Source organism: Ochotona curzoniae, unplaced genomic scaffold (genome assembly GCF_017591425.1).
Source record: "Ochotona curzoniae isolate NIBS_2020 unplaced genomic scaffold, NIBS_Ocur_1.0 contig_4612, whole genome shotgun sequence".
NCBI classification, from domain to species: Eukaryota; Metazoa; Chordata; class Mammalia; order Lagomorpha; family Ochotonidae; genus Ochotona; species Ochotona curzoniae.
Window position 1 is genome coordinate 4,057,234 of NW_024466343.1, and position 24,271 is coordinate 4,081,504.

At 37.7% G+C, this 24,271-nt stretch overlaps 1 long non-coding RNA gene across 3 annotated transcripts in view; it reads left to right on the forward strand.

Moving 5' to 3' along the window:
• Positions 1-24,271, forward strand: part of LOC121160983 — a 113,091-nt gene that overhangs the window by 60,504 nt on the left and 28,316 nt on the right. The window contains exon 4 of one of the 3 annotated variants that reach the window (XR_005884598.1): positions 20,773-20,823. The exons of the other annotated variants lie outside the window; for them this stretch is intronic. This is a non-coding gene — a long non-coding RNA (uncharacterized LOC121160983). The remainder of the gene's footprint in view (positions 1-20,772; positions 20,824-24,271) is intronic. 3 annotated transcript variants of the gene reach the window in all.

Genomic DNA, 24,271 nt, shown 5'->3' on the forward strand with positions numbered 1-24,271 from the left:
AAATAAAAGAACATATCCAATTCAGTCAGTTGCTATCAAGAAGTCTTGACTTTATATATATATATATATATATATATATATATATACACACATCTGGACAAATTACAAAAGCCTACTAATCAACCAACCCACAGTTGTTATAACATTTAAGATGTCAAGAGTACTTAAGCTTTCATTTAAAAGCATTATCTCAGTTGCCCTTAACCAAGTTGATATCAAGTAATTATACCTAGGCGTTTTATAACTCTTAGTTGGTATATTTCACTTTTCTCTGAATCAAGGTCAAAAATTACATTTAAATGGAATCGTATTCCATTTTTAGATTGAATTTGAGATTTGTTTTTTTGGAGAGAGACTAGAATTTAAAGTTTTAGGACCTTTTGTTTACACAGCAGCAACTAAGTGCCAAAACCTAATCACAGACTTTTGGGATATGAAAAAGTGATGTCAGTTCAATGTTATTGTTGAGAGTCTAAGGGAATCAGTTGGAAGTCCTCGTGGAAAATGGGACAACAACGGCCCATTTTCAGAAGCAGTTATTATCGTTATTGTTTTATTGCTATTACTTTTATTAGTAATAGTAGTAGCAACAGTTGTAGATAGTATGCTGGTATAAGTTTCAATTTGATTCAAAAGCAAAATGTTGAATATGCAGACATAGTTACTCATAAGATTTAAGTACTTTTTGTGCATAGACCTCATATTCCTTCCAAACACATATTGAGTTGTATTCATGGTTGATATAACTAACATCCCTTATTCTATTCAGATGAACAGGGGCTGAAATGGACAGTTACAAGGAAATGACCATATTTTATTTTCAAACTTAGTTTTCTTTTCTGACCTTGGGCAGGCCCCATCTGCAGCCTAAATATATGCCACATTTCTAGGAAAATATTTTGTTGTGTGTTTTATGTGTGGGTATGCATGAAATACAAACATTTATAGATACTTTCTTCTTAGATTTTTTCACAGATTCAAGCGTAAATGTGACAAACTTAACAATAAATAATGTATCTCTTGTTTAGGTTGATGTCCAATGTTAAAGATGTAAACATTTCTAAATTTAAAAATTACTATTTTCTCTAGAAGTGATTTAGCATGCTAAATAAAGAGAAAAAATATATTGGTTTGTAAAAATCACACAAATCACAATTGTATGTTCATTAAAAGCAAAATATAAATCATTGTACATTTCAGCTGCACATGTTATCAAACAATATTTGATTAAATACTCGCCATTACATGTAGAATAAAAATGAATCTTAGTTTTATTTCATTTGTACGCATACTTTTCTAGACCATGTTATCCTTTTCACTGGATAAAAGTGTATAATCGTTAACATTTATAGCTTTCCCTTGTAAAGAGGCAGATGACATACACTATCATTTTGTAATGTGTAGCTCAATTGCTGGCACATTAAGATGTTTAATGCAAGGCTTATAATGTAAATTCTAATCCTGTACTCTGTCAGTAACTAACAAATGCTGAATTATTTCCTTCCTTAGACATACACCATTGGAATCCATTTAAAGTGTTTAATGATGTATTAATGAAGCATGGCTTTCCAGCACAGTTTGTCAGCTCCTCTAACTAGTGCCAGCTTTGGAGCTGTCAATCAAATTGGAATGGCTTCTCAGTAAATAAAGGTTAATTGGACATATAAAGAGAAATTGAACACCAGAAATTCCTTTATTCCCATCATTCTTCTCTAAAGCTTAGTTGTTAAATTTCCATTATCTTACATTCAACTAAAATACCTATTTCTCACTTTGAACTCAGAGTATTATTTTCTTGCAATTTCAGAAAGCTAAGACATATTAGGCTGTTGTTTCCCTCTTCATTGGGTTGAACTTTCCCATTTATTATTACAGAGTTATGTAGGCAGATTTGTGATTGATAAGCTTCATTTGTGAATGCTTTTCTTTTAACCATACGGTATCTCTAGTGTCACATCTCTTGTTTTGCATAAATATTTGAAAAAGTATTTACACATACATATCATTATTTTCTTGAAATAGCTTCTGTTTCCCCTCTTGATACAAATACTGCATATTTAATCTACATTAAAATAATTTATGAAGAAATAAAAATAATTGGCATCTATGAATGTAACTATATAGATATTCCTTGGATTCTAGACATTAATGTTAATCCTCTTAACAGTTTTCAGAGAAGTTTAGTTTCTGAGATAACATTAAGCAAAGATCTTTTTTTAAAATTTTATTGCAATTCATTTTATGACATTGTTTCATAGGTTCTGAGGTTCCCCCAATCCCCCACATCCTCCCCTCATGGCGGATTATTCCACCTATTGCAGTATTACAGTTCAAATCCCATCTTGTTTCTTTTGTTGCAAGTATGTACTATGCATAGAGTGCAGCATCTTATTGTCAAGATCAATCCAACAGTTTCTTGGGGAGACCATCTCTGGTCTAAAAGCAGAGCTGGCAGAATATCGTTCTGACCAATTAAAAGCCATAACATTAACTGCTGTTTACAACATTATGGGGTTAATTGACATGGTATTGAGTGACTAATATGTTAGAAAATGCAGGTTCTTAACCACATCCTGTGACTACTTCATTAACATTTCAATTTTAGTTTATATACAGAACCAGCTGCTGTACACCTTAAAATGGTTATAGGCTACTATTCAGCTGTCTCGTGTCTATTTTCATTTTTGTATTTAGCAGTTTATTGTATTGAAGCACAATTTTTACTGAACTTGACAGATTTTAGGATAGTCCAAACTGGCTTATAACTTTAACAAGGCATATGTCAACAGTTGAGGCACAGAACAGTTTAGGAGGGATGTGCAGAGAAATCTTCAATACCCTAATTAGGAGTAACTTATTTTCATGTCCTACCTAGTAAGGTATATGTGAGTCTCCGCTGAATTGGAGTGCCTTCAGAGGCCGAGAACTCTGAGGTCATCCACTCCCATTTGAATCTCCCACATGGGACAGAAGTCCAAATCCCTCCTCGCAGGGCCCAATGTCACCAGAACAACAGCCAGGAGCCCTAAGCGGTCTGCAGAAACAGAAGAACAGTAAACTTCCTTCAGGACTAGGGAGAGCAGCTTTCTTTGGTCCTTACTTAGTTCCAGCTTTGGATCCCCACCCTCTCCTGCAATGACTATTAGAGTCGCCCTGAAGGCGCCCTGCACCCCCAAAACAAAACAAAATAACAACAAAAAATTTAGAATAGACAGAAAACAACAAGGAAAGCAAAGGTCCTTTAAAAATGTGATTCAGTCTCACAAGTATTAACCGTGGTGCCGGAATTTGACTGTCAATGTTAAGTTTCTGAATCTGTAATTGTAAATCCCATTGTTTATTTCTTCAGAATACCTGAGAGTCTTAGTATGCATCTAACATACATTTCACGGATTAGAAAATATCAAACAAATGATACTCAACCTTTGTTATAATGCAAGCTGAATATAAGACATTAGATCTTTACCACCATCTAGTAAAAAAAAAATTTAATATTAGTTGTGGAGTTCACAATATTCATTTTAAAGGATTGGGTGTCTCATATATTGCTGCCATAGGCATAAGCAGTTTTCAATAAAATCTATGGAATATGTATGGTATGAAAAACCTATTCAGGATTTCAAAATTCTTTCAACCCTATGGATTTATTTTTTAAATTACATTCTATGACCTTCTCATGTGTAATTTCACACAAGAACAGTAGAAAAAAGTTTGACATTATCTAATAAGTTACATGCCTGTCTGAATTTAACAATATATGAAACAGATTTATACACATGTTTTTAAATTTAAATTAATTTTTAAAATGGCAATGTTTTTTTCTAGTCATTAGTTGGCAGTCAAAACCAACAGACATAGTCAACTTCATGTAATGTGATAAATCATATCCAATTTCTAACCTCCCTTACTTCCTACATAACTTAACATAATTGATGATCAAATATGCCATTTCTAATTAACTTGATTGTTAGTGTGCAGTGCAGGTGACTTGTCAAAAATAAGATTTATCATCTTCCCAATGTGTCCCAATCAAATGAAAATGAAAATTTTATCTACAATTGCATTTTTTGTAAGAATCACATGTAATTATGAATATTGTGAAGTAATTTTGGAAAATAAAATATTTTAAACTTGTTTAGAAGTGAAGAAAGTAAAATTATATATGAACATTTATGAACAATTATGTTAAGGTTTCTAAACAATCAGATAAGAAATTCTAAAAATGCAATCCTTGTTGAATCAGGCTTTCAAATCGGACAAAAACATCAATGGTAATTTCATCATGGCATTTGTAAATATTTTAATTCTGCCAGAAATAAACAACGTATGATTGACAGAAACTAAAACAATACCTTATCATTCAAATTAAGAAAATATATGTTTGCATTGTTATCCTCTGTATTTTTAACATTAGTTGAGTCAAGAAATTTGTTTAAGAATGTATGTTGGATTTTTACTTAAATCAATTAAAAACTCAAATCAAGATATCTGTCATTAGGAAGAATAAACATTCTTAGCTATCTTCAGATAACAGAGTACCTTTAAAATGAAAATGAGCAAAGCCAACGATTCTATATGAATCAATTCTAAAAATGTTAGTAAATTCCATCTTTTTAGAATAAGGCTAGATTTCAAAGTACTTTGTGTGAATATTTATATTTCATGAAACGTAGGAAAAAAAATCAGTAATGCACAAATTTAATGAAGTGCTGACTTACTGGGAGAAGAATGCAATCCGAGAGGTACACTCAGGGATTTCAAACATTTCCTTCCTTTCCTATTCCAAACATAAAGGCATTTTTGATTTATTAAATATTAGATACACTCTTTGATATATCAGCTAAATCACCCCTGCATTTGTTAAATATAACATACAAGCACTCTTTCATCAATCGTTCATATTTGAAAAATAATTTTACAAAGACAGAACATTGAAGAATTATTAAAGACTAGTTTTGTTGTTTGTAAGACAGAAGCAGTCACCACAGAAATAGATCTCTCCTAAGTAACTTTATTCCCCTGTTGTGCACACAAACCAGAACAGTGTTAGGCCAAAGTGGGTCAACAACTCTCACCAAGTATCTCGTGGGCGTGTCAGGGACCCGAGTAAGTGAGACATAGTTTGCTGCCACTCAGAGTATGCAGCAACAGGCAGCTGCAATCAAGAGTCAGGACTCAGACGCAGGTGCTCTTGGCACCCACGCTTGGCACAAGTGGGTGTGCCAAGAAACCCTTTCACCTCCTCCACAATTACCAGCTGCGATCATTTTGTTAGAGCTTTTTTGTTGTGTTTTTTACCATTTAATAGCAACAAACTTTAGAATTTATTTAAATATTGTTACTTAGATATCATCGATGTATTTCTCCTAATTACTAAAACAAATAAAATAAGCGAGTAAATTAATAAATAAGGGGATTGGCATTGGTGGTTCAGTGGCTAAATCTTCTGTTGCATGTGCTGGCATTCCGTGTGGGTCTGGTTCATGTCCAGCATGCTCTGCTTTCTATCCAGCACCCTGATTGTGACCTGGGAAGGCATTAGAGGATGGCCCAAAGCCTTGATACCCTGCACCTGCATGGAATACCAAAATGAGGTTCCTGGCTTCTGGGTTCTAACCAGCTCAGCTCTAGCTGTTGCCGCCATTTGAAGCATGAATCAGTGGATGGAAGATTTTCCTCTTTGTCTCTCCTTTCTGTAAATGTGATCTGCCTTTCTAATAAAACTAAGTAGATCTGTGTCTTAGGTCTGGAGTTGTGATCCCTCCAGGTAGATTCTTAATCTTCAAGATAGTTTTGATTATTCATGGTCTCTTGCAGTTTCAGATGAATTTGTGTATAACTTTTTCTAGCTCTGTAATCAATGTTCTTGGGACTTTGATTGGGATTGTATTGAATCCGTATAATACTTTTGGCAATACAGACATTTTGTTGGTGTTGCTCTTGACTATCCAGGAATGTGGTATATTTCTGCATTTTTTTAAATATTTGTTTATTTTTATTGCAAAGTCAGATATACAGAGAGAAGAAGAGACAGAGAGATCTTCCGTCCAATGATTCACTCCCCAAGTGAACACAATGGCTGCTGCTGTCCTGTCTGAAGCCAGCAGCCAGGAGGTCCTCTGGGTCTCCCAAGCAGGGGCAGGGTCCCGAGGCTTTGGGTTGTCCTTGACTGCTTTCTCAGGCCACAAGCAGGGAGCTGGATGGGAAGTGAAGCAGCTGGGATTAGAACCAGTGCCCATATGGGATCCCGGTACATTCAAGGTGAGGACTTCAGTCACTAGGCCACCATGCCAGGCCCTATTTCTTCATCTTTTAAAGTCTTCTTCTTTTTTATATAATTCTTCTTATAGAGGTTTTCCATATCTTCAGTTAGGATTATTATAAGGTATTTAAGGGATTCTCGTTTTGTTGTTGTTTAAAGGGACTGCACTGACTAGCTTTTTAATAGCCCTGGAGTTATTGTGCGTACGGAGGCCATTGATTTGTGTTCACTTACTTTGTATCCTGTCACCTTATTAAACTCACTTACAAGTCCCAACAGTCTCTTTATTAAGTTTTTTGGTTTTCCTATGTGTAGAATCAAATAACCTGCAAATAGATACAGTTTGATTTCTTTTCTCCCAGTTAGAATTTTTTTTTTTTATTGACTAACAGCTCTAGTGAGGACTTCCAGTCCTATGCAGAATAGCAGTAGTAATAGCAGAAAATTTTAAAGTTCCAGATCTTAGTGGGAAAGTTTCCAGTCTCCCAGTTGGTGTAATGTTGGAATTGATTTTATATGAATTGTTTTGACTTGTAGAACATTCCTTCTATGCTTAGGGTTTTTAGCATGAAATGCTGTTGGATTTTATCAAATACTTTCTCTGCCTCTATTGACAATATGATGTGATTTTTGTTCTTCAATTTATTGATGTGGTATATCACATTTATAGATTTGCATAGGTTAAACCATCCATGCTTGCCAAGGATTGCTGCTTTCCGTTAGCTAGTATTTTGTTGAAGATTTTTAAATCTATCTTCATCAATGATATTGGTCTATAAGTTTCTTTCTCTGTTGTATCTTAGTCTGGATTCTGTATTAAATTGATTTTGGTCTTAAAGAGTTTGGAAGGATCACCTCTCTTTTTACTGTTTTGAATAGTTTGTGGAGATTTGGGGTCAGTTCTATTTTGCATACTTGCTAGAATTCTGCAGTGAAGCCATCTGGTCCTGGGCTTTGTTTTTTGCTGAGGGGCAGGGAGTGGAATTCTATTGATTCTTACTTTCTCCAGCTTTTGTTGTTGTTGTTGTTGTTGTTGTTGTTGGATTATGTGTTAGTAATTTCTGCATGAAAAAAATGAATTATTGACACTTGTTTATAGTCCCTTGTCTATACTCTTGAGGAAAGGTGTTTTTCTATGTTTCACTTGGTGAATTTCTCATTTAGTGGAGTTTAGTGCAGAATTAAACTTGTGATTAAAAAGAACCTTGAAGTATGTCATTGTAAGAATTAAAAGAAAAAAAAAAAGAAAGGAAGTTGGAGGGAGGCTTGCTTTTTCTCTTTATATAAATATTTAGGGGTGCCTTTCCATTTGATCATTGTCTCCAGCTTATGAGTATATTACTACTAAACTAAGGTCTTTTTACTTTGATGTCTTTACTTAGGAACATTTAGCCTTTGTCTGTAATATTAGTTAAATGTGTTATCTCAAAAATTCATAAGAAAAAAAAAAAGATTATCCTGTCAGGAATTCTTTGCAGTTCAGCCTGCTAAGTATCCTTATGAATTAAGTAGGCCTTGGCAAGTGGGGAGTGGCTGTGAGACCTCTTCTTGTCTTCTCAAGGTTAGACGTTCTTCGCAGGGTTGCCCTTGGCATTGACACTGCCAAGCTCTGAGTGGTCAACTGCCTGAGAAAAGTGGTGATCAGTGTATGAAAGACCTTCATTTTGACTGAGTGCCAAGGAAGCCTTTGTTGTTGAGTGCTAATCTGAGAAAGGCCTACCACCTGTAACAATAAGACCATGTTAATTATGTTACTATGTTTCTGCGAGCTTTATGATTCTTTTCTTTTTACAAGACTCTCAGATCTTTTTCATGACATATTGAGAGCAATCTAACAAAACCCATCTCTCTGGGAGCAACTCACTCACTCCCTTGTCTGAGTGCCCTGGTCCCCACTCTCAATCCCAGGGGCCTATGGAACTGTATCTATCTTCCATCTTGCATTTATAAGCCTTTCATCTGTCCTTCAGCCTCGCTTCCTGTAGGATTGTTGCATGCTGGCATGCGACAATAGCCCAACACTCAGAGAAGCTTCATTTTATAATTTATAGTAAATTTCCCAATATATCCCTGATCTTAAATTACTAATTTTGTTTTTCCCATTATTGAATTGTGATTTTTTGTATACTAGAATTTTTCTTCACTGAAAATAGTATTTTCAAATTTAACATTACTTAACAGTGGTTTGGTTAATGTTACTAAATTTTATTTTAGATAATTCTAGGCAGTATATTTTTAGGCCTTTGGCTTATCATATCATATTTATGGCTTTTGTATTTTTGAAAACATTAATAATATTTTTAAATTCTTTATATTTTCACTTTACAATGATATAAATTTCTGGCTCTGTTGTGATTAAATTTTTTTTTCTTCTAGATATGAGTGGTTTGTTTATTTTCTTGCTTTATTCTTATACCAATTAGTTTTTGTTGGATGCTGAACATGGTCATTATCACATTGTTTTGTGTTCATGTTGATTTTTTCTTCTTTTAAGTATTTTTGAATTTTGCTTTTAGACATAATTTACTATTTATATTGCTACCTTTATTATATCTTAGTTTTAATTTGTCTTTATTAAAAATGCTAACAAAATTACAATATGGAATTTCTTAATTTTTTAAGATGTAACCATTTTAATCATTTTTGAATTTATTTCCTATGTAGATAATGAATGCATATATGTATGTGTGTGTATTTTCCTTTAATGTGGAATATTTATATAAGATAAATTGAGAATAATTATAATGATAAAATTGAGGATAATTTATATGATATAATGCAAAAAGATTATTTAGAATGCAATAAAGACTATAAATGTCTATATACAAGTAAAGTGATTTCTATAAGTATGTACTGGCAAATGCAAAATAAAATGTGATAATTAATTAACTAATTAATTGATCTCCAGGCTCAATAGTATTGTTACACAATAGCAGAATTCAGGGGCCAGATTTTTGGGGCCACTCTGGTGGTCTAACATTGCTAATCTTCCACCCTGTGGCACCAGCATCTTATATAAGCATTACTTTCTGACCTGAGTGCTACACTTCTGATCCTTTTTCTTTTATTATTTACATGGTTGAGAGGGATGCATGTACATGTGGGTCTCTGATTAAGGTGTGGAGGTTCAGGTATGAAGGAAGATGGGTGGGACATACGTTGCAGTTTGTTTTTTCTCCTGTGCCCCAATGGAATGGGGAAGCATGGGGCCACTAACTGTTAAATTGCTGTCATTATGTCATCTTCTGAGGATGAGGGATGGTCTTTGATGGTACCTTAGAGACCCTGTTGATGTGAGGAGTGTTCCAATGATGTTACTTGAATTGTTTTGATAAATCTGAGAAATTGTTTGCTTAATTGCTCCAGAAATTAAAAAATCTTTCCGAGGTCTATTTTTCCACAAACTCTACCTTAGTACATCCACAGACCAATGCTACATGTTTGTCCAGGAGATGTTAGAGCATGGTACAAAGCTTGGTCAGAAGAATTGTCCATCCTTTCCATCCTCTAACAAAGGAGTTGACATCCTCTGCTAGCCTAGATATGCTGCACATCTGTACATGCTGTCCCACACTCAGTCATCAGAAACTGAAGAGGCGCAGTCCCAATACATGCATTCCAAGATCAGACCACATGTCCTGTGCCAGTGTCTTGAGTCCAGGGGTATATTAGAACAGTCCCCCAAGAAACTTCATCTAGGTGATCTCAGACTTGACTCTGTAGGCACCACACACTGCAACCTCAGGTGCTGTTTCTTGCACCAACCAATACACATGCTCGTAAATGCAGTCACCTGACCAGTTCAAACCCAGTCCCATATCTCATGCAAACCAACAGGTGCTGCAAGCATTCCAGCCAACCCACCACAGGCCCAAACATAATGCATATGATTGGGTGCCATAGGTTAGCTGGGGTGACCCTCAATTAGTTGCAACAGGCCTGACCCAAGCACTGTGTTTTGCATGTGCTAGCCTCTGATGTTACCATGCCCAACCCAGCCCAGACCATATCCCATCCTATTCTTGTGGACACCCATGGGTGCTGTGGTTTAGCTCAGTCACATCTGCCCCCAGATCCGATCCTCATGTATATTTACAAGTGTTGCCATCTTATCCAGCCTGGCCAACTCTATTCCTAATTCTTGTGCTTACCTGCAGAAGGTACAGCTTAGCAGGGGTGTGTTCACAGTTCCCCTGGACTTAATCTTGCATGTCCCCAGGACCTAATCTTGCATCTGGCATGGGTACTGCAGTCCAACCTTATAAGACTTGTACCCAATCCTGTCACTTGTCAGCTAGTGTTGCAGCCTAGCCTGGCTGGCTCACACCCATTCTGGCTCTCTTTTGAACCAATAGGTACAGCAACCTAGTCACCCCATCCAAAGATTGGCCTGCCCCTAGTCTCAGCTCTCATGTTAATCATTGGAATCAATAGCCCAGTAGGCATGCCCCCTAATGTTTTTCCTACCAGGGCTGCTCCCAGCACCGGGTCTTTATGTGCCAAAATCCCAATTGAAATGAACTATCTCTAGTCTCTGCATTTGGCAGCAGATGCTACAGCCTGGCTCAATCCAGGCAACCTCTGGTTAGGTCCCACTATTGGGTCCAGCCTGACCTATCCCTAGCCTTCATGTGAACTGGTGGATTTTGTGGTTCATGCAATCTGACCTGATCCCTGTCCTGTATCTCATTCAGGCCAGTGTATTCTGTGAGATAAGCCTGCTTGGCCGCCCTCAGACCTAGCTCAAATATATGCCAATAGGTGCTACAAATGAGCTTGGTTTAGCCTGCTTCCATACCCTGTTGTTATGTTCAGTAGTGGAAGCAGTGTCCTAGCAAGGGGCTTCCCCAAGTTCCCTACCAGATCAGCCCCAAGTAACAGCTCTCACATGTGCTGGCTGGTGCTGCTATCCAGACTGATATAGCTAGTCCCTTCCCCTGATATTCACTAGTGAGTACAATTGCCTAATCTGAATGAATGATCCGTAGCCATCCCAGCTTTCCTCAATGGTTGCTACAGCCTATTTAGGTTTGGTCTACCTGCAGACCCATCTCTTATGTGAACAAACAGATGCCAAGGCCTAGCCCGGCCTGTCCCACATTCATTCTGGTTCTTATAATTGCCATTGGGTGCTGGAGCCTGGAAGGCTTGGTACAAGACAGCCAGGCCTTGCCCACATGCATGCCAATGGGTATTACAGTTTTACCCAGCCTTATCTGACCATAATGTCAGCTCTTGCTTTGACCAGCAGGAGCTGTATTCCAGCAGGGGTCCACAGAATTTTCCTAGCAGGCCAGTTCCCAGCTTTGGGTCTAGTGTGTGATGGTGGGTGCTTTGAGAGAGCTTGACATGGCTCATTCATAGTCTCTGCATTTGTTGGCAGGTTTTTGCAACATGTCCCACACAGTGGTGACTCAGATGCTGTCCTGGATCTCTTACATGCCAGAAGATGCTGAGGCCTTGCTCAAACTGGCCTGACCTGAGACCTGGCCCACAAAATGCTACTGAATACCTGGCCTGGTCTGCCCTCACCCTGACTCCTGTGCTCTCCAATGGGAGCTGTAGCCTAGTAGGGAAGTATCCCAAGTTTTCCTACCATGCCTGCTGGAAGCTCTGGATATTACACATGCAAATGGACACAGAGGCCCTGCTTGGCATGGAATTCCCTCAGCCCTGGCCCTTGCATGTCCCAAAGGGTGCTAAGCCTGGTCCCATTCATCCTTCTCTCATCTGTAGCTCCCACAAGTGTCAAATGGGTTCCTGCCAGGTGAGCTCTAAGGTCCAGCCTGGCTTGGCCCAGCCTTACCCCAGCTCTATGTAAACTGGTGGGTGCTGCAGTCCTGCAGAGGCAGGTCCACAATTTTCCTACAGAGTGCATCCATATCTGGTTCTCATGATCTGGTGGGTGCTGCAGCCTGATGTGGCCCACTCCTTGTTGTGACATAGGTGGGTACTGCAACTCAGCCTGGTTAGGGCTGCCCCTTAACCCCAGCTTTTAAGAGTACCAACAGGTAGTGGGCAATTCTATTTGGCCTAGCCTACATATCCTATATAGACGAGTGCCTTGACCTGACCTGACCCAGACATGTCCTGTTTTTCCTAACTAACTCACTCCATCTCAGCTTCCTCAACTGGTTCCAAGTGCAGTGTTACAGATCATGGAAGACACTAGAAACCATTCTTTCCCTGTAAAAATTAGCCTCAGCTACTCCCACTGCAACACGTGTCCCACTTCCCTGGACAATCTGAAGCTACCTCCCCAATCCGGGGGTTGTGGCATGTCTCAGCCAGGAATTCTCTGCCTTCTCCACTTACGTTAAAAAAAAAAAAGAAGAAGAAGAAGAAGAATGAGAAATTAAAGAGTAAGCAACTATGCTGGCATAAATTTAGTTAATGTAAACTTGGTGTTAACCAGGCCCAAAATGTCTACAAGCTACTAGCTACTTTTCAATACCACACTTGCCTAGGTACAAGGCAACCTACTGTCATTACCTACATCTGAGGAGTAGGTCTCTTTTTATGGCCTGGAAAACAGCAAAGAATGATTCAAGTTTATGGACCTTCACTGACATGAGAGATTTGGAAGAAGCTCTGGCTTTGGATTGGCTCTGTCTGGCCATTGCAGCTATTTGGGGAGTGAACCAGTAAATGGAACATCATTTTTCTCTCACTCTTCACTCTGTGAATCTGTCTTTTCAATAATAAATAATAAATACATAAATATTAAGGAAATATTGAAAAGGATGTACAGAATAGAGAAAACTTTATATATGTTGATTAAAGAAATTAGTACAGCCTTATCGACAATAGCCAAGAATTAAATTAATTTAAAGTGTTGTGTTTTTTTTTTAATATTTGTTTTTATTGCAAAAGCAGATATACAGAGAGGAGGAGAGACAGAAAGGAAGATCTCCTATCCAATGATTCACTCCCCAAGTGAGCGCGACGGCCAGTGTTGTGCCTATCCAGAGCCAGGAGCCAGGAACTTCCTCCAGGTCGCCCACATTGGTGCAGGGTCCCAAGGCTTTTGGACCGTCCTGGACTGCTTTCCCAGGCCACAAGCAGGGAGCTGGAAGGGAAGCGGGCCTGCCAGGATTAGACCCAGAGCCCATATGGGATCCTGGTTTGTGCAAGGTGTGGACCTTATCCCCTAGGCCATGGCTCCGGGCCCAAGTCAAAGTATTGTTTAACAGATGAATAGATATATAAACTGTAATGTAGAGAAGAATACTATTTGGTGACAAAAAAAAAAAAAGGAATGGAATCGTGTCATTTATATTAAAATGAATGAAAATGGAGATTATTATGTGAAGTGAAATGAGTCACATACAAAAAGAGAAGCTCCATATATCCCTCCTCATATTTAGACTAAGAATAGTAGAGAGAGAGAGAAAGATGGAAAGAAGTTGGACAGCAGACACAAAAGCAGCCGATTAGAATGAGTCATAATATTGCACAGTGCTATTTACTATAGAGTCTTCAATCGTCTATGAAATATTTTATAAGCAAATAGATGGCAAGAACTCAAATGTTCTAAATGTAAGTATTGACACAAAACGGGAAAGTTAATTATTATAACTTGATTAGTATTTTACACAATAATAAAAACATTACATTTATCCAATAGATCTGTACAATTAAGCGTGATTTTAAAATTCAGAAAAAAATTATACCTGTTCAAACTTACTTTTGAAGGTTGCTTGTGTATTTTAACTGCATTTATAATTTTTACTACAACCTTATTTGTTTCTATATTTATATAGTGCTGGGAATTTCCATTTTAATTCAGTCATTCGCTCTTGCCTGTCAATTTTGTGTTTGGTATACTTTAGTTTCATGTTAGTATCTGCATGATGGACTTGACTTCTGCCATTCAGCCAGCTGATTTCTTATAGCTTTAATCCTTCATTCCATTTCTCTTCTTTATCTGCTTTTGTTTAGATTAAGCAAAATTTAGAAATAAATTTAATCTGTGATATTGCTTCTTCGGCTACACCATTTCTCTTTTAAAAGATCACTTTAAGCTTTAAAACTTATATTTTACTAAGGCAAAAAGTTATACTCATGCAGCTTTATAAACATCATGTATAATATAAAGTTCATATGATTCAAACTCATTTACTTTTACAGCACTTGTGTTATTACCATTGCAATATTTTAGTTCCATATATATTTTAAAGTATAAAATACAGTGTTATTTTTCTTTAAATTTAGCTATACTCTTAAAATTTTTTTCACGAAATGAAAAGTGTCTTTTGTACTTGCACATATATTTACTTTTATTGTTTTCTTCACTTCTCAAGATTCAGCTTTCCATCTGTTATAATTTTCTTTTTTCCCAAGGGACTTCATTAACAATTGTTATATTGATATACTTCTCATTAGTTATCTAACTTTTTGTTTTTCAAGATGGGAGAAGCCAAATTATTTATACATTCATTTTTTAAAGTACTTTTTGGTGAATTTTTGAAAAAGAATTTCAGTACTTTAAGGCTGTCTATGCTTTGCACAGTTATATGAAGTTGGACATTATCTATTTTTCCTCTGGACATGCCTCGCCCGGCCCCCCTTTTTGGCTCTGACTGCTTTTAGGATATTTTGGCATTCATGACTGTATAAATACTTGTTTAGGATACACTTTGATGTAATTTCTTCATGCTTTTGCTAAGAATTCCTTTAAATCTGAGATCTGTGATTTTATAATACATACCATGTTTAGAACATTTCATTATCTTATAAATTATGTTGTTTATAGTTATGTTCCTTTTCTTCATTATACTATTCCAATCACACATGTAGGAGACAGATTACTAGTACCCTGTGCTTGATAAATACTTTTGAGGGTGTCAGTCTTTTTCTTTTAAATTTTATTTTTAATATAATCTATTATTGCTATCTCAAACTACTTGGTATTTCCTGTGTAGTTTCTAATCTGATAGTATTTTTTCTTTATCCATTTTAAATAACACAATTCTTTTTCTAAAATAAATTATATTTTTGTAATTTTTCATAGATGATTAGGGTGGCAAGGATCAAGGATTAGGGGAAAGTGGATGAGGCCATTGTTTCCAAATTTTCTATTTCTTCTTTCTGTATTTGGAGGAACGAATAGAGATGAGGGTGAAACCACACCCAGCCTCTCAACTGCAACAGTCCCCTGGGATGGGGTACAGCCACCCAATGTCATCCCAGGGTCCCCAGTGTGGAGAATTATTTGAAAGTTCTGCTTCAGTGGTTTTGATGAATCTGAAATGTTGTTGATATTTGCAGATCTGATTCAACCCAACCAACTCCACCCTCTAGCCCACACTGGTGCCAATGGGTACTACCACCTGTCCAGACAGGCCAACCCCCATTCTTGGTTTTGATGCTCACCAGTGGAACCCATAGCCCATTAGAGTATCGCCAGACCCTCCTACCCAATGGACTCACTCTCTGTGCCAGATCTTGCACACACCTAGTGGTTCTGCACTCTAGGTCAACAGGACTTGCCCCAAGTTCCAGCACTTGCCAGCTGTTGCTATTGCAAAGCTCAACCATCCTATCCTTACTCTGGCTCATACCTCTACCAGTGGATATAATCAGACAGCCTGACTCTTCCCACTCACCAAGTTAACATGTAGACCAACAAGTGTTGTAGCCCTGCCCAGCCTAGTCTGCCCCCAGTATAAACCTCATGCTCAGCAGCAGGAGCAGTGGCCCTGCAAGGGGGGGTCCTTACTACTCTCTTACTGGGCTCCCACACTGTCCCCATCTTTCGTGTGCTAGTGGATACTGTGGCACAATGTGGTATGGCCCATCTCACTTCAGTATTTGCCTGCAAGTGCTGTAGCCTGGCCTAGTCTGGCCTGGACTGTCCCTGTTCCAGCTTGCGCTTATTGGAGCTGGAGCCTAACTTGGCATAGTCAACCCCCAAGTCCCAACCCTAATGTGAACTGGCTGGTGATGTGGCCAGACCCAACTCTCCTATAAGCCATCCTGATTTTCAGCTCTGACAGCAGGTGCGATGAGCTGGCATTGCCCAGACCTGAGCTAAATGTATGCCTGCTGGAACTGGAAGCTGATCTGGTCTGGACTTCTTGCCTTGGTTCCTGTGCTCACCTGCAGGAACTGCACCCTGACAAATGAGTTCTCCAAGTACTTTGTTAGGTCTCTGCACAGTGGCAGATCTCACATGCACAAGAGGGTCTTTGACCTGGGCTGACAAAGTCTGTCTCCTGACCTGGCCTTCACTCAATCTGGTTTTTACTGTTAGGAGTTTCAGCCCAGTCACACCTAGTCCATGCTCTGACACAGCCCTCACATGGCCCAATGGGAGCCAAAACCTAGCCCAGCTCATTCAAAACCTACTCTGGTGCTCAAGAGCACCAGTGGGTGCTAAAATTGTAGCCCAGTCTGTCATGCCCCAGACCAAGTCCAAACCCATTCCAACACAGCAACTACGTCCATCCCACACTACCACCCACATTCTGTTTCTCACACTCATCAGTGGTAACTACAATACAGCCAGGGTGTCCCTTTAGCTCCACAACCAGGCCTGCTCTGAGCCACAGATTTTGTACATGCCAGTGGTTACTCTGACCCAGCTCAGCACAGCCTATCCCCTACTTTGACCCTTGTCGATAGATGCTACAGCCTGGCCTGACCTGGCCCACCCTCATTCCCAACACTCTCTGAAAAGTGCTACAGCTTGGCTCTGCCCAGTATGGTCCTATCCCTGACACATACAAACTAGTAGGTGTAATAACTCAGTCCAACATATCCTGCATTCCAGCCTCGGTTCTGAATTTCCCAATGAGCTTAGATTGGTCTGGCCCTGCCCAGTTAATCCCCTTCCAAAATCCACCCACACACTTGTCAATGGATGGAGCTACCCTACCTAGTGTGACCAACAACCTGGCCTGAACAGATGCTCGCCATTAGGAGGAACAGCCCACCAGAGGATTTTCCTAAGTTCTGCCACCAGACCCAGGTGCTAGGTACTTATGGAGCACAGACCAGTCCCTGTGTCCAGTATGGATGAGCAGTGGATATTGTGGCCTGGCCCACCCTACACTATATTCTTGGGTGTGCCTGCAGGTTCTGCAGCTTTAACCAACCCAGCCAGTACCCAACCCCAGTACCCATGAGTGTTAGAGGGTTTCATGTTCATGCCTCATTCAGCCTGTCACCACCACCAATTCCCAAGAAAACCAGCTGAAATTGCAGATTATAGGGGTGGACCCACATGTTCCCCACAGAATCTGCTTCTAGACCCAATTCTCTCACATGCTACTTAGCATCATGGCTCAGTCTAACATTTTCTGCCACTGTTTTGATTCTCACTAGTGGGTATTGTGAGCTAGCACTGCCAGGTTGGCCGCCAGTCCAGGCATTATTGTTATTTGGCATTGGTCAATCCTAATTACCCCAGCTCTGGTCTCCCACAAGTTTAAGTGCTTCAGTCTGACCTATAAATATCCTCGTGTTCTCCCCTCAAAATTGCATCTCTGGGTGGCCTGAGGGCCTGACTCAGTGCCGCTGTCACAAAAGGCCATCTGACCCAAGCTCCGATGCCTGGAACCTGGCCCCCAGAATGAACCTACCCAGCTGGTTCCGAGACATGCCTATCAGAGCCTCCGACCTGAGCCCTGTCACAAGTTTTATTTCTAAATTGGTATTTAAATTTCTTATAATCAGTTTGTTCCCCTTTAGTCTACTTTTCGTATCACAGTAAGGCTTTATTTTAGAACTACTTCTTGATTGGGCGCATGGTAAAATCCTTTGTGCAGTGATACTTCTTGAAGAATCTATTTCATGGTCTATGTATTAGAAATTATATGTTTAACATGAACAGGAATTATTTCTGTTCTCATGTGAACTCTAATGTGCATTATGTTTTAAAAGGAATAAATATCATGTGTGCACACACACACACGCACGTTATTTTTCAATAGTAGTTCTGTGATACTGGTGGCTCCTGCACACACATACATAAATCAGACCTCTGCTAAAAATTCAAGGAGTTGGTTTGATTATCAGTGCTCTCTCACACTGTAGCTTTCTAGCTCCAGCACTTTGAAAATATTAGCTAGTGCAAGGCTCATTTCTCAACATGTTGCAATAAAGCACATTCAAACTTTTTCTTTCTGTGATCCACTTTTTTCACGATATTTTTGCTTATCTGGTTGTTATTTCATCACAGCTAAATGTAAAATTATCTCAATAGATCATTACATGCAATGAGACAATCATGGTGATTAGATGAGAATGTGAATTTAAGGTTATGATTATTTATTCTGGCATATAAAATTAATTAAATGCACATCTCTTTTCCCCCAACTTCTTAATTCTAGGTTTAAGATTTTGGCAGTTAAGTCATATATGATATTATGATTTTGGTAACCAAATTAAATACATGATGTTAATTTATGTGATATTAATTAAGGTGTATATAAATCATTTAATAAGCATTGAAAGTGCTAACCAGTTACTAATTTTATACTAATGTTTTCTATGATTTTGTTGCCTAGTAATATCCCAAACTGGTTAGAGGCATTGTTGTAAAATCTCTGAAATGGATTAGATTAGATGGATCAGATAGCCAATAACTGACATCAGGTGCTGGAACAAAACAGGCATTTACTGCAAAGCACAGAGCAAGGAGTCAGGAAGATATTGCTTAATTCTAAGATTTCCCTGGAGAGTTAGTAATGAAAGATGTTATAGATAGAAAGATTGGGGCTTAGACATACGATATACATTGTTTCTGATTGGTCAGAAATGTGATCTTCAGGGAATTAATGATGGTCTGTTGGGCTCTAGCCAATTGGGGATTACATAAATGTGGTTAAAATATTCTCTAAAATTTCCTTCCATACAACACTGTCTTTTGAGGTTCTTATCTATGAGTAAGAGGATACTTTTGTGATTGGGGTCTTCTAGGATCTGTTTGCCCTTCTCTCAGTTTAGCAAATTCCATTTGATCAAGGGCAAGCAAAGAAATTATTTGTTATGGGAGATAGACAAGGACACTTGGGGCTAAGGGAAAATGCTTGGGTCTGGGCCATGCTTTTAAAATATAGGGATTGGGTTTAAATTCTGGGACAGTAAAACGTATCTAATTTGTAACATATTGTATATTTGGATCAAGTCTTCAGCCTTGTGATTAAGCCATGAGTTAGAATATATGTGTCTTATATTTGAGGACTTGGATGTGATCCTCACTTCAAGTGCCTAGCTCCTGGTCCCAGCTCCAGTCATTGTTCATTGAAAGAGGTAACAGATGATGGCTCAGATAGTTTAGTTCCTGTTACCCACATGGCTCACGTGGATTGGTTTCCCAGCTCCCGTCTTCAACACTTTAGGCATTTGTGGAATGGAGTAGTGGGTCTGGGTCTCTCCCTCTTCCCTCTCCCTCTCTCTTACCCCCTTTCTTTCTTTTTTTCTTTTCTTTTTGTTTGTTTCTCAAATGAGTTAATTTAAAAAGCACCACATAAGATTAAATGTATGTGACTCAATACTTTCTAATTTTTTAATCATAGCATTTTAATTCCTTTATCTATATATAAAACAGTTGAAGCCATGGTTACCGAACATGTCTCTGTAGACTTTATTACTGTGTAAAGTTGCAAAAGGATAACCAGCAATGTAAAGCACCTTCATAATACCAATTATATTTCACATATCGACAAATTCAACCTTAAGAATTAAATGCTCTGCTGTTAGCAACTGCATGTAACAGAACATCTGGTCATTTCACATTTGGCAGCTGGTTTTCACACCTCCAAATATGCATTTGAACAATTGGAACAGAAGGAACAAAAATGAGGAGCTCTCCCTCTGTAAGATTTGTAAATGATATCCATGATTACTAGCTCTCTAGCAGGAAATATGCAGGAATAAGATCCACCCGAAGCTGATTTTTCACTCATATTCTGAAGACATTTATTCATCCACTTTTTCTAATTGGGTGATCAAGCTACATCAAACTGAACAAAAGAAAAATAACAATTTGAAAATAAGTTCAGAATGGTAGAAAAATGTCAAGTTTCAAATTTTGGAAATAAAATCACAATAATGGCATGATTTAAAGTGATCTAAAACTTTCTGACCTTCCCTATTTCTCACAAAATACCTACCTGGGAGACACAATAATTACTAAGAAATGAAAAAAATGTAGGATGATAGATTTTGGAATATTTTGCTTTTTAAAAACACGTGTTAATGTACATTGTCAATTTTGCACAAATTATTTAGCCATTGAATTCTCTGGCTCTGCATTTAGAAAGAAGCTGAATGCAAACAGCTTCCTTCCAAGAAGACTAACAAAAACTCAGAGAATAGTATGACAAATGGACATTTCAGTAACTCGTAACTCTGAATTCAAACTTTACTTTTATTAGAATTCTTTTATTTTTAAATTGTATACAATCATGTTTTTTTAAAGGAGTTTGACTATTTCTGGAAACTTCCACTGATTTTCTCCAGCCTATCATCTAGAACTTGATTCATTTGTGTCTATCACTCAGGATATAGCCACCTTCATCTAGAGGAGACAGTTTCACAAGGTCATGAACAAGGTCAGTAACAACAGCCATTTCTAAATGATCCAATCACACCCACAATAGGATCAGGGTGACTGTTTGTTTATCCACTTAATCTTTAATTTATTTTTCAAGCCTGTTATTCTGAGTTTATCACTTGTTTCGTAGTTGTATAATAAGGTTCAAAAGATCTGATTTTTTCATACTGAATGTTTTGAAACATAATAGCATTGCGATATCTGTTTAATCTATCAGACTCTGAAATAGAGGAAAAACTATTTCTCTAGGGTTAACATGAACATATCCATTTGAATGGTTTTCTGTTTTACTGAATTTTTGTATGATGATGCCGCAATATGGAGTTCATGCTTGGAAATATTTATACGTTTATGTTAGCAGTTGTTCAAGACATACCCTGATTTTTTGGGGGAAGGATATTGAAATACCTCAGAAGTAATTAGTCATGGAATGTGGACATGGATATTTCCTAAATTCTAAATATTGTTGTAAAATATTAAATATTTTTAATTTCATCTTGTTTAACAGATTAAGGCACAGATGGATTGACAGAGAAGCAGATATAGAACTATCACCAGTCTATGACAGTTGACTCACAAATGCCTAGAACAGTCATGGCAGGACAGGAAAAGCCTGGAGCCTGGCATGCCATTCAGGAATCTCACATGATGACAAGGATCTAAGCTTCTGGACAGTCACTCCCTACCTCTCAGATTTTGTGGCAGCAGAAAGTTGGCTCAGAAGTATTCATTATATATATATAAATATATATATATATATATATATATATATTTGCATACACACACACACTGTATGTGAGAGAGAGAGAGAGAAGAGAGAAAGGAAGAGCTGCTTATTCTGTGTAACTATTGCTTTCTCACATTTGGACAGAAAGGAGAAACAGTGCATAGACATTTTTATTTTTAATTTTAAGGCTTATAATTTTTTTTATTCTAGGAAAATCTGATTACTTTTTCTTAAAAAAAATAAAGAAAAAACATATGTTCACCTTTTGCTATTCTCCATGGCACTATCATATGTTTTGTGGAAATGTGTTATTTGTATGTATTAAGGATTTAACTGTAATATAAGGCCATAAGAGTCCCACTTGGGTGTTTCTAGCTTTTTCTTTATGGTATTCATCTGACAAATGTATGATATATGTGTGAACATGTTGTATTTAAGAAGTAATTTGTTTCAATTTTATTTATTTAGAGAGAGAGAAAGAGAGAAAGACTACCTAACTTCACTTTCACTCCCTAAATGGCTATGTAAGCCAGGGGTGGGTTAACCAAAGCTGAGATGTAGGAACTCAGTCAAGGTCTCAGGTGGGTGGCAGAAACCTAATTACTAGGATCTCCAGCAGTGTTTCTTAGGGACTGCCATAGCAGGAAGCTGGAACCAGGACCTAGATACTAAAACAAGCCTAGTTTATGTCATGAGAAGCAAGAATCTTAACCACTAGAAAAGGGGTTTGACTTTGGCTCAATTTATAGTTTTAACTACTTATATATTTTACAACCCTCCATTAGTAATGGTTTAGCCTAATGTATTTACCAAAGTACTGTTAACATGTTAGTACTGTACTCTTCATTTTTTTCCTAGAGGTTAACTACTTGACTTGCATAAATCTGTGGAAGATACAATGGGAGCTATAATTTTTCTAAGATTGATGTCAATAATCTTGAAATCATAGGGTTATGGAATTTCAAAACTTTAGGCACAGGCACATGGCTGAATAAACTCAATTTTTAAAGACCAATTTTGGTTTAAAATCCATTGAATTTCCCCAGATCTCACAAGCTAATCTTGTTCATGCTATTGAATGTTCTGTTGCAATGCAGCTGTTTCAATGAAATAATTTTCTTGTAATTTTTAAATTGACTGCAAAACATATCCAGGGTACAGAACTGCAGTTCCATGGGTCTGCTGTCATTGGTTGTGTTCTTGGTTGTGGTAGTCATTGTGTAACAATTTTGATCATTACTATATTAGCATCACTATTAGAAGCATACATTTAGATAACACAGGCAATGAGACACAGAGCTGTGCTTTTCATTCCCAAATATGTACTTCGTAACCATGAAGCTACTGCTAACCTATTTGTGTTGCTATAAAACAAGACTAGGTAACTGTAATTTATGAAAACCAGAAATCCGTTTTCTCATACTGTAGAGCTTATGACGTCCAAGATAAAGGAGTTATGAAACTAGCTTTATTTCCCCCACTACGGGCTGGTCTCTTTCAGCATCCTGTGAAGAGGATGAGTGTTGTGGTCTCATGCGGTAGAAGGAGAAGGATGAGTTAGAAAAGAGTTGTAAGAAATACCTTGAATATAGTCCAGGATCTTTTCACAAAGAAGGAATTCGCTTGGAATAACTGCTATTTAAAGACCACAAGTGCAATGTCTGAATTTTGGAGATGTTGAATAAGATTTGAATAAAACCACCTCACAAGTTATGTGACCCAGGAAAATACACAAATCTTGCTTTTATCCAAATAGGAACAGCAGATTTTAAAAATGATTTTATTTGCTTGTTTGAAAGGCAGTTGCACAGACAGTGACAGGCAGACAGAAAGGGGCAACTTCCATTTGCTGGCTCACTTCCCAAATAGCTGTGATGGTGAGGGCTGTGCTGGTTTGAAACCAGTTGCTTGTAGTTTATTTTGCGGTCTCCATCATGGGTTTAAGAGACCAAACATCCAGGTCATCTTCTGATACTTTCCTGGCCACATTAGCATGAAGCTGGATCAGGAGTAGAGCACATGGATCTTTAAATGTTGCACGTAGGGGATGCTGACATCAATATCTTAACCACTATACCATAATGTCAATACTAGCATAAGATTTTTAACTTGTCATTTTTCTTCCATTCTAATTCTTTGTTACTATAGTACCAGTTTTTCCATTATTTGTGCAAATTGTTTAATCACAATAAGAATTTATAATATAACATGCAATATTAAATCTGCTAGAATCTTTGTAGTTTTACAAGACACATATACAGGATAAAGAGATAAATTTTAATTTAAAAATGTTTATTTTTGTTAGAAATAGAGAGCTGCAGAGATGCAAGGAGACAAAAAGTGAGATATCTTGATCTGCTATTCTTTTCCCAAATGGCCCAAATGCCTAGGGCTGAGTTTGTCTGAAACCTTGGACCAGGAGCTTCTTTCTGGTTTCCCATGAACATTCAGGGACTGGAAACTTGGGACATCCTCTGCTGAATGAAAGACAGTAGCAAGGAGCTAGATATAAAGTGGGGCAGCCATTACTCAAACCAGAGCTCATACAGCATTCCAGAACTCCAGGCAGCTGCTTTATCAGTCATTTCTTGGCACCAGATGAGAGATATTTGAATTTGTAAACCAAATAATTAGTGTAAGAATCCATTTAAATAAGAATTATTTGGGAAAAATGAAGTTTCAACATCAGAGCAAATCACATGTATCTTGGGATTAAATT